Genomic DNA, 10,386 nt, shown 5'->3' on the forward strand with positions numbered 1-10,386 from the left:
ATGGGCCATAACAACCAGTTGACCAATCAACACAGAGCAAGCCCTCCAAGCCTGGAGGCACACCAATCCTGAGCCTGTGCATGCCCCTAGACACTCCCCTTACACTGCCCTACAAGATCTCTATGCAGACGCTTTGAGTTGTCTTTTCTACCCATCTGCCATGGTGGATGGATGGAAGGCCCGAGGTAACATGGGGTTAGCTCGTTAAACAACTATAATAAAGCCTCGTGCAGTTTGCATCAAGCTTTCGACTCCAAGTGGTGATTGGGGTGGCCGCGTTCCTGGACCAAGATCCTGGGGGCCTGAGCTTCCAGGGGTCTTACAGCAGGAAAAGTTCTGTCTGCCCCTTCAGAGGAACAGCAGGAAAGAGAGCGGAAGTGTGTGGGGGGTGTTCTGTTTTAAAGGATCCTTTGCACCTGCATGCAGACTATATAGTGATGAAGCAGCCATGGAAGCCTGGACTGACCAGGGTGCTGCCTGAGTGCATTCTGCCAGGTGAGGGGGCAGGACAACATAACGCCTGAATCCTTACAGTTAGAACTCACCTTGTAGAGCAGGCTGGCCTCAAACTCCCATGATCTTCTACTCTTTTGTTTCACCATATTGGATTGAAGGTGTGAACCATCCTGTTTGGCTTCATTGACTCACCTTTTCCTCGTGCCAGTTTTCTGGTTCTTTCGAATGGCATTTGCAGTGTTCTGTTCTCCAGCTGTCATTGTACCACAGTCTAGCATCCTCTGTGGCCCACTTCCTCCTCAGGGTTAGTCTGTGTCCCCTGCTTCCTTCAGCTGCTACATAAAAAGAATATTATCTTCCCCATGAAGGGCGAGTGGGGGAAGTGTCTTGTTTTACTCACTGCCCTCTTGATCCTGCCTGTCATGGTACTCAATAAATGCTCTTACTTTGTGGGCATTCGCATGTGCATGTGATATGCGCGTGAGGTGTGTGTGTGAGAGAGAGAGAGAGATGCAGGTGATGTGAGTGTATGATATGCACGTGATATATGTGTCTGTGTGTTCTTCCCATGTGTTTAGGCACACATGCCTTCCTAAACTGCTCTCTACTCTATCCACTAAGGCAGGGTCTCTCTCTATCTGAACATGGAGCTGGCCAGTTCAGCCAGTCTAGCTAGCCAGCTCACTATGGGGATGTCCTGTGTCTCCCTCTCAAGGGCTTTACAGGCACCCTCCAAGTCTGCTTTTAGTGAGTCCTGGGGTTCAGAATATAGGCCCTTCTGCTTTTACAGCCAGCATGTTATCCACTGAGCCATCTCCCCAGCCCAAGGAGTGTTTTGTTGAGTAGAACGGTAGGGAGCCCTGCCCTTGGACCTTGCCCCACTTTGCAGATAGGGAAAACACAGTCAAGCAGTTTGGTGTGAGCAGGGTGTGTTCACTAACAATTTGCTGTCTATCTGAAGCCCCAAGGGTCAAAGTCCATTGCTCTTTCCAAGTTCCCCATAACATCCTAAGGCCTGACAGTGTAGTCACCATGGCAACCATTTCTTACTGACCTCTCGCTGCTGACAGGCAAGTCCTCAGGCGGCTGCATGAATCTCCTTGATAACTCCAGTTTCCCATGAGTAACCACTATCTCCACAGACAACGGAGGACACAAAGGTTCCAAGAGCTGGAAACCAGCAATGCCAGTGTGAGGATGAGAAACTAATGACCAGCTATTCCCCTTGGTCGACTTCTCCCTTGCTGGCCAACACTGACATCAATACACACACTGAAAATACATATTGCCCAGCAACTGTCTTTCTTGACTGGTGAAGCCTGAAGGGAAATCTCACAAAAAGTTTCTAGGACAGCCGGGCGTTGGTGGCGCACACCTTTAATACCAGCACTCGGGAGGCAGAGGCAGGTGGATCTCTGTGAGTTTGAGACTAGCCTGGTCTACAAGAGCTAGTTCCAGGACAGCCTCTAAAAGCCACAGAGAAACCCTGTCTTGAAAACCAAAAAACAAAAAGTTTCTAGAGTAGTGTTCATTGAATTTTTTTGGTAAGAGTTATGTTCTAAGGGCGCCTCTCCCCTTATTGAATTAACATTGTCGGGAGTGTATGTGATGTTAAGAGCCGAAGCAGCCACCTTGTGCTTAAGAGGCAGCCAACGCTCTGAGATAGCAAAACAGCTGTAAAAGAGTGCTCCAGTCAGACATAGTGTTGTGCCCAAATTCTAAACCCCCAAATCACCAAGAAACCCATTCTGATGCAAAAGCAAAGAGTCTTTTATTGTTTAACGAGTTAACTCTATTAACTTGGTTCCTCTGTCCATCCATCTGACACAGCAGGTGGGACAAGAAGGACCTGGAGGAACCAAGAGGCAAGGAATTTATTGGGGTGAGTAAGGATTGGTGAACAATCTCAGGATTGGTGCATTTCTGGGCTTGGACAACCTGTCCCGTGTTGATTGGTCAACTGGTTGCTATGGCCTATAGGCCTTCCGGGGCGGTTGCTATGCTCTGTATTCCATTGTTATCATAAAGCATACTCAGAGTCTGCCTGCTAACTTCTGATTGGTTCCTTGCCACTTGGAGGGTATCTGGCTTCCTAGTGAGGGGCAAGGTCAGAAGTTCAGCACATGTTGCTGAGTCAGGGGCCTTTGTCTTGCTGGGTCTTTTCTGCAGCCTGTCATGGCTGCCAAAACGGGGGAAGGGGAGGACTGGGTGAGGGGCTGGTCCCTTCAATAGTAGCAACTACCTGTGAGGCTGATACTCAAGAGATGAGGCAAGAGGATAGAAAGTTTGAGGCCAGGTGTGGTTACAGAGTGACACCCTGTATTGAAAACTCCAAGTATCCAAATATGCTCAAAATTGTTGATTTCATTCCCTTTAAAATATATTTATTTAGCCAGGCGTTGGTGGTACACGCCTTTAATCCCAGCACTCGGGAGGCGGAAGCAGGCAGATCTCTCTGAGTTTAAGACCAGCCTGGTCTACAGATTGAGTTTCAAGACAGGCTCCAATATAATACAGAGAAACCCTGTCTCGAAAACAAACAAACAAAAAATTTATTTACCTTTATATTATGCTTGCGAGTGTTTTACCTTGTGTTTTCTGCATGCATGTCTGGTACCTGCTAAGTTCAGAAGAGCTCATCTGATCCCCCGGAACTGAGACATCCTGGGGGTGCTGGGAATGGAACCTGGATACCCTTTGAGAACAACCAAGGCTCTGGACAATTAAGTCTTCTCTTCAGCCCCTTTATTTCCTATTAAAATGTCAATCATCAGCCTGGGGTGAGGGCAGTGGTTAAAGGAGACATAGTAGCTGCATTGGAAAGTTATGAAGTCTATAGAAGAACTGAGAGTGTTCATTGAGAGGAGGGACTCCTCAGACAATCTAATCCTTGACTGTTTTATCAGGGAAATACTTGGGAATTTCTAAGATGTTAATGGAAGGCTAATGAGGAGCCATAAGTCAAGAGAAGAAGAGACACAAAATTATTTCCATACATTTTAAAGTTTCAAAACCTATTTGCACCACTTGTCAAAAGATCATATTAAGCCCTCAGAAGGCAGAGGCAGAGGCAGAGTGATCTCTGTTAGTTCAAGACCAGCCTGAGCTAGGTAGATAGTTCCAAGCCAGCCAAGGATACAGAGTGAGACCCTCTGAGGTGGTTTGAAAGAAAATGGCCCCCATACTAAGTGGCACTATTGGGCTGGAGAGGTGGCTCAGAGGTTAAGAGCACTGATTGCTCTTCCAGAGGACCTGAGTTCAATTCCCAGCAACCACATGGTGGCTTACAACCGTCTGTAATGAGACCTGGTGCCCTCTTCTGGTGTGCAGGCATGCATGCAGTTAACTGTATACATAATAAATAAATAAAATCTTTTTAAAAAGGTGGCACTATTAGGAGGTGTGGGTGTGGCCTTGTTGGAGGAAGTGTGTCACAGTGTAGGCGGACTTTGAGGTCTCCTATGCTCAAGCGCAGTGTAGTCTGGGACTCAGTTCACTTCCTGTTGCCTGTGGATCAAGATATAGAACTCTCAGTTACCTCTCCAACACCATGTCTGCCTGCATGCCACCATGATAACGGAGTAATCCTCTGAACTGTAAGCCAGCTCCAATTAAATGTTTTCCTTTATAAGAGTTGCTGTGGTCATGGCGTCTCAATACAGCAATAGAAACTCTAACATACTCTGTCTCAAAAAAAAAGTTTTAGGTTGACTGTTTCTTGCTCAATCATTAGGACCAAGGTTTGATCCCAGGATCTATGTCTGGCTGCTTGCAGCTGCCTGTAGCCCTACCTCCATGGGACCCAAGGGCCTTCTCTGGTGCTGTAGGCACACACACAGGATGTGCCCCCAAATACACACATAAAAAGGAATTTTTTAAAAGGCAGAATTTGAGCTAGAGTTGTAACTCAGCTGGCAGAGTGCTTGCCCACCATGTGCAAAGCACCAAGTTCCAGCCTCAGCAATGCATGAACCAGGCATGTATACTTGTGACCCCAGCACTTGGGAGGTGGAGGTCAGAGGACCAGAAGTTCCTCAGTTACTTAGGTAATTTAAAGACAGCCTGGGCTACATGAGACCCTGTCTCAAAAAATAAATAAATAAAAGCTTAAGTGGCAGAGAGATGAACACCTACAGACCCAACAATGGGAAGCTTCAGCAGGAGGATTGAAGGCCTGCCTGTCATATAATATGCTTTTCTTGAAACAGCCGAGGACTGTTAAGTGGCAGAATCCTTCCCTGGAATGTTTGAGAACCACCCCCCACCACCACCCTACCACATACACCCCCACTTCCATCCTGATCCTTGCAAAGAAATCTGAGCCAAGTCCTGGCTGTCCTGGAACTCACTTTGTAGACCAGACTGGCCTCAAACTCACTGAGATCCGCCTGCCTCTGCCTCCCTCAAATGCTGGGATTAAAGGCGTGCGCCACTACTACCCGGGGACCATGTCACATTTATCTCACCGGAATCCTTACAGTCATGATTGCATCTAACAAAAAGCATGAACACAACTGGATAGTAAACCCATGCTCAGAACCTGTCCCATGTTTTTTTTTTTATTTTTGGTTTTTCAAGACAGGGTTTCTCTGTGTAGCTTTGGCGCCTATCTTGGCACTCGCTCTGTAGACCAGGCTGGCCTCAAACTGGGAAAGATTCAGTTCTGTCCCTAGCACAGACTTTCCTTGCAAAACTTAAAAATGCATGGTGGGGGCTGGAGAGTTGTCGAAGTAGTTAAGAGTGCTTGTCACTCTTGCAGAGGACCCAGGTTGATCCCTACCATCCGTACAGTGGCTCACAATTGTGTGTAAGTCCAATACCAGGGCACCAAGCATGTAAGTGTTGCACTTCCATACATACAGGCAAAATGCTTACATGTATACATTGCTAAATATCTTGAAGATCTTCTATTTGTTATCAGTGTGTGTTTTTGTACACATGTAAATGCAATGCTGGTGGAGATCAGAAGAGACCATTGTTGGATCACTGGTCCTTCAGTCATAGGCATTTGTGAGCTGCCCACTCCTGAGACATCAGTCCAGTCCTTGTTAATTTTTTTCCTTTCTTTCTTTCTTTCTTTCTTTCTTTCTTTCTTTTCTTTCTTTTTTTTTTTTTTTTTTTTTTTTTTTTTTTTTTTTTGAGACAGGGTATCTCTAAGTAGTCCTGGCTGTTCTGGAACTCACTCTGTAGACCAGCCTGGCCTCCAGCTCAGAGATCCACCTACCTCTGCCTTCCAAGTGCTGGGATTAAAGGTGTGTGTCACTACCACCTGGCTGTGCTAAAGGGTGGAATAACAATTTAGACCAATAATTTATCCTGAAGTTTTTTTGCCTTTTAAGCAAACATGAACAGCATGGAAGGATGCCTCAGTCCCCGAACACTGGGGTCACAGGTGTGACATATGAGCAGAAGATACATTCTGTCCAAAGGACACACTGGACCCTGTTTTCTGATTCTGCAGACCCTGACATTGGGCTGGTGGGGACACCAGGATGGTGACCATGGGGCTGATTACCTTGGGACTGCTGAGAGCACTTAGCCCGAGACCCTGACATCAGCCTGGCTTATCCTGGTCGCCTCACCGCAATCAATGAATTTCTTGGAAAAGTGGCCTGGCTGGTGCACAGACCACAGAGCCTCTGGAGACCCAGGCTGTTCTGTCTAGTATTTGATGGTTTTGTGGAGCATCGCTGAGGAAGTTTGGACAGAGGGCTATGGCATCCCCAAATGCCTGGAATAATGGGCAGGAGAGCTGTCCCAGGAGGTGCTTTTTCTTAAGTTTTTTTTTCATGTTTCCCTTCTTGCTCTTTTTTGTTCTTTCTTTTGTTCTTTCTTTTCTAACTATCTCAGATTATAACTTTTGTTTCTACTTTGAGACAGGACCTTATGTTGCCTAGGTTAGCCTCAAAGTCACTATGTAGCCAAGGATAACCTTGACTTTTTTTTTTTTTGAGACAGGGTTTCTCTGTGTAGCTTTGGAGCCTATCTTGGCACTTGCTCTGGAGACCAGGCTAGCCTCGAACTCACAGAGATCTGCCTGCCTCTGCCTCCCGAGTGCTGGGATTAAAGGCCTTGACTTTATGAGCCTCCTATCTCCATTTCCCGAGAGCTAGGATCACAGGCATCTACCACCATGCCTGTTTATACTCCCCTCTGTGGAATTGGGGATGGCTCTTAGGCTCTGTTTGTGCTAGGCAAGTACTCTACTGTTTGAGCCATATCCCCTCCAGAACCACACCAAACAAAAATGACAGCCAGTCCTCAAAAGGGAAAGGACAAAATGTCTGCTAACAGACTGAGGGAGACACCTTCCATCCATCCTAGGCAAGCACATTCAACTGGGAGTGGTGGCACGTACCACTGAGACAGGCAGGTGGATCTCTGTGGGTTCAAGACCAGCCTGGCCTACAGATCGAGTTCCAGGACAGCCAGGGCTATATAGTGAAGTCTTGTCTCAAAAGGAAAAAGGGGAAGAAAGGAGGGAGGAAGGGAAGCCCTTACTTTGCAAGCCTGGCAGTTATGAGTTCAGTTCCTGGGACCCACAAAGAGAGACCTGGAACAAACCACCACCAAAAAGTTGTCCCCAGACCTCTGCAATGTGCTGTGGCAAGCATGAGCACAAGGATAGATAACTAGTTAATTAAATAAGTATTTAAAATAGGAAGGAAAAGGAACACATGCCTGCTGGGACCCGAGGCAGCCAATTAACATTCCTGGCTGTAGAGATGGCCCAGTGGTTAAGAGCACTTGCTGCTTTTCCAGAGGACCTAGGTTTGATTCCCAGCACCCACATGGTGGCTCATAACCATCTATCACACCAGTTCTAGAGGACCCAATTCCCTCTTCTGACCTCCATGCAGGCCAAAGTGCATGCACATAAAATAAAAATAAATCTTAAAAAAAAAATTCCTGACTGTGGGTTCCTATGCTTCTAAAAAAGGATGTGAACTAGCAAATGAAGGGATGTCACACAAATGGACATAGCTTTGGTGCATGTCGAGGTTTCTGCTTAGTAGCAAGATAGGAACAGCCACCTAGCATATGAAATTCAATGTCCAGAATAGACCAAAACAGAAAGGAAACAGATTGGAAGTTACCAGGAGATAGAGTAGAAGATGGGAGGTGACTGGTAATGGGACAGGGTTTCTTTGCCATTGGTGAAGATATTTTAGCAATCAGGTCTGATCAGGTGGGGTAGGTCTGTCATTCCAACTGCTATGGACGATGAGGTCAGAAGACTACAAATTCAAGGTCAGCCTGGCAACTTTGTGAGACTGTGGCTTTTCAGTAAATCAGTGAAATGGGGTGGGAGGTGGAGCTCAGGGGTAGAGCAGTTCCCAGTCAAAGCGGGTCAGATCCCACAGCCTGAGGGATGGTAACAAGACAGAGAGCCTCGAGGGCCCTGTTACATCGGTCCGATGGAGGCAGGGAATAAAACAAAATAAGAAAACGACCTTCAATGTGAACAAGGGCAGCGATCTCTTAGGGGAATGGGTCTTGTGCATGGGGGGTGGGGGTGGGTATGGGAAGAGGAGCTTCTAGGGTGAAAGATTCCGTTCACAGGTTTGTTACCCTGCAGTCTCAAATTTGTAATTACCAATGGAGTTTGGTGTGGCCTTATCAGGAAGGGCCTGGATGTTCTCCTGGGAGAGGGGGAGATTCCTTAGTTTATGAGTCCATGCCACTCTTCAGGATCCAGTGAGGGAGCTAGAGGCAAGCAGATGATATCAGAGTATCCTTCCTTAGGAGGCCACACCACTTTGCACTTCCTTATCAGGATCTTCCTTGTTGGTCCTTAGCCTGCTCATGGCGGCATGGTGGCCAGGAAGCAGAGTCACAGGAAGGAAGCAGTCCTGTGCTCTTAACCAATGACCCATCTCTCCAGCAACTCCCTTTTAACAATTTAATTTTATGTACATTGTGGTTTTGCCTGAAGTCATGTCTGTGTGAGGGCATCAGATCCCTTGGAACTGGAGTTACAATTTGTGAGCTGCCATGTGGGTGCTGGGAATTGAACCTGAGACCTCTGGAAGGGCAGCCAGTGCTCTTAACCGCTGAGCCGTCTCCAACTTTGTTTATTGTTTCAAGAGGGTTTTCTTTGTGCAACAGCTCTGGCTGTCTTGGAACTCACTCTGTAGACCAGACAGATCTATTGATTTAAATATAGATTTAAAAAATCTGTATGTTCTCAGGGACACGCCTTTAATCCCAACACTTGGGAGGCAGAGGCAGGTGGATCTCTGTGAGTTCCAGGCCAGCCTGGTCTACAGAGTGAGTTCCAGGAGAGCTAAGGCTGTTACACAGAGAAAACAAAACACAACAAAACAAAAATCTGTATGTTCAGACTTCCTATAGGGACTGTGATGTGGCGGTATTGGTAGAGTGGTCTCCTGGCATGGGCTCTTTCTAGTATGGAATAGAGCAGGTTTGGCAGCCATACCTAGAATTTCAACATTCTGGAGGTGGAGGCAGGAGGAGGAGTAGCTGAAGGTCATTCTCTAACAGCTATGGGTTCCACCACTCTCAAGAGAGCCAATTCTCTGATGCTGGCATGGTTATGGACTCTGGAGGGGAACTGTCCCTTGAGGTTGCTTGATAGACAAAAAATTGTCCCCTGTACTGGCTCACTGTTATTTTCCTTTATCCGAGCATGGATTGAGTGACCTACACACCTACTGCTTGGCATCTAGAGAATTATGACAGTGTGGGCATAAAATTTAGAGTATTCCATTGGTTTCCCCATAGTAATGCACACAGTGTGTGCCACAGTTTGTTGGGCTCCTGAGGCTCCATTTAGGGATTTAATTAAACAAAAGACTGTGGATTCAGGCTATCCCTGGAATTTACCAGCTGTGTGACCTTCAACAAACCTTCTAGCCTTTCTATGCCTAGCTTTATCTGTAAAATGGGAATGATGGGGATATATAATCTCTGGGATTGTATTGGGGATTCAACGAGGTGATTCTGCTTTGTTTGACACAAGATTTTGTTCTGGAGCCTTGCCTAGCCTGCAGCTGGCCTCAAACTCACAAAGATATGCCTACCTTTGCCTCCCGGTGCTGGGATTAAAGGCATATACAACCATGCCCAGCCTGGAGGTAATTTTTTTATTAAAATATTTTATTACATTTTATTTATTTTGTATATATGTCTGCTTGGTGGTCAGAGGACAACCTCTCTTCATTAGGGTATTGGGGCTGGCAGGCTTGGTGGCAATCACCTTTACCCACTGAGCCATTTAGCTGGCTCGCACAACGAGACAATTTTTGGCTCATACAAATGAGAGTGCAGTGTCTCTATATGAATTTCCTCAGAAAGAAAGGCTTCCTCTGTTTTGTTCACCCTGCTCCACGCCTAGAAAAAACTCAGGAACAGAGTAGGCACTCTGTAAATATTTGTCTCCTTAGGGAACCGTCTTATATCCCTGTCCCCAAAGTGTCATTGGGAAGATACACTCTGCCCCAGAGGAGCCCAAGTCCCAGAAACTCCTTGAGAGCCAAACAAGATATTCACAGCAGGGCTTGGCATAGGCCCCAGACGTCAAGATGTCTACTGAGCCAGGTGCCTTGGAGTGACAAATGACACTTGTGGGACTGGTAGGCAAAAACATAGCTTGGGAGAGTAAGTTGGTGACTGAGTAAAATGGTGCAGGCAGTTGAGGGGAGCTGGGATGACTCCAGAAGCTCCACCGTTGGCGCCAGCAGCAGAAAGGAGGCCAGAGATCTGCAAGGGTGCACCCCATGCCATGCTGCTGTGGCCTGGTGAAAATGAATCTCCAGATGGGGAAGCCACCTTGCTAGGAACACACGGAAGGGAATCCGTGCATCCCTTTTGCTTTGAGAATCATGAGCTTTTGGAGTGGGGGGTGGGGAAGAGGATTTTTGTAAACTGTGAAGGGCTGCTTGGAGAGAGAAATGGGTCAGGTGGGTG

Source organism: Cricetulus griseus, chromosome 4 (assembly GCF_003668045.3).
Source record: "Cricetulus griseus strain 17A/GY chromosome 4, alternate assembly CriGri-PICRH-1.0, whole genome shotgun sequence".
Lineage (NCBI taxonomy): Eukaryota > Metazoa > Chordata > Mammalia > Rodentia > Cricetidae > Cricetulus > Cricetulus griseus.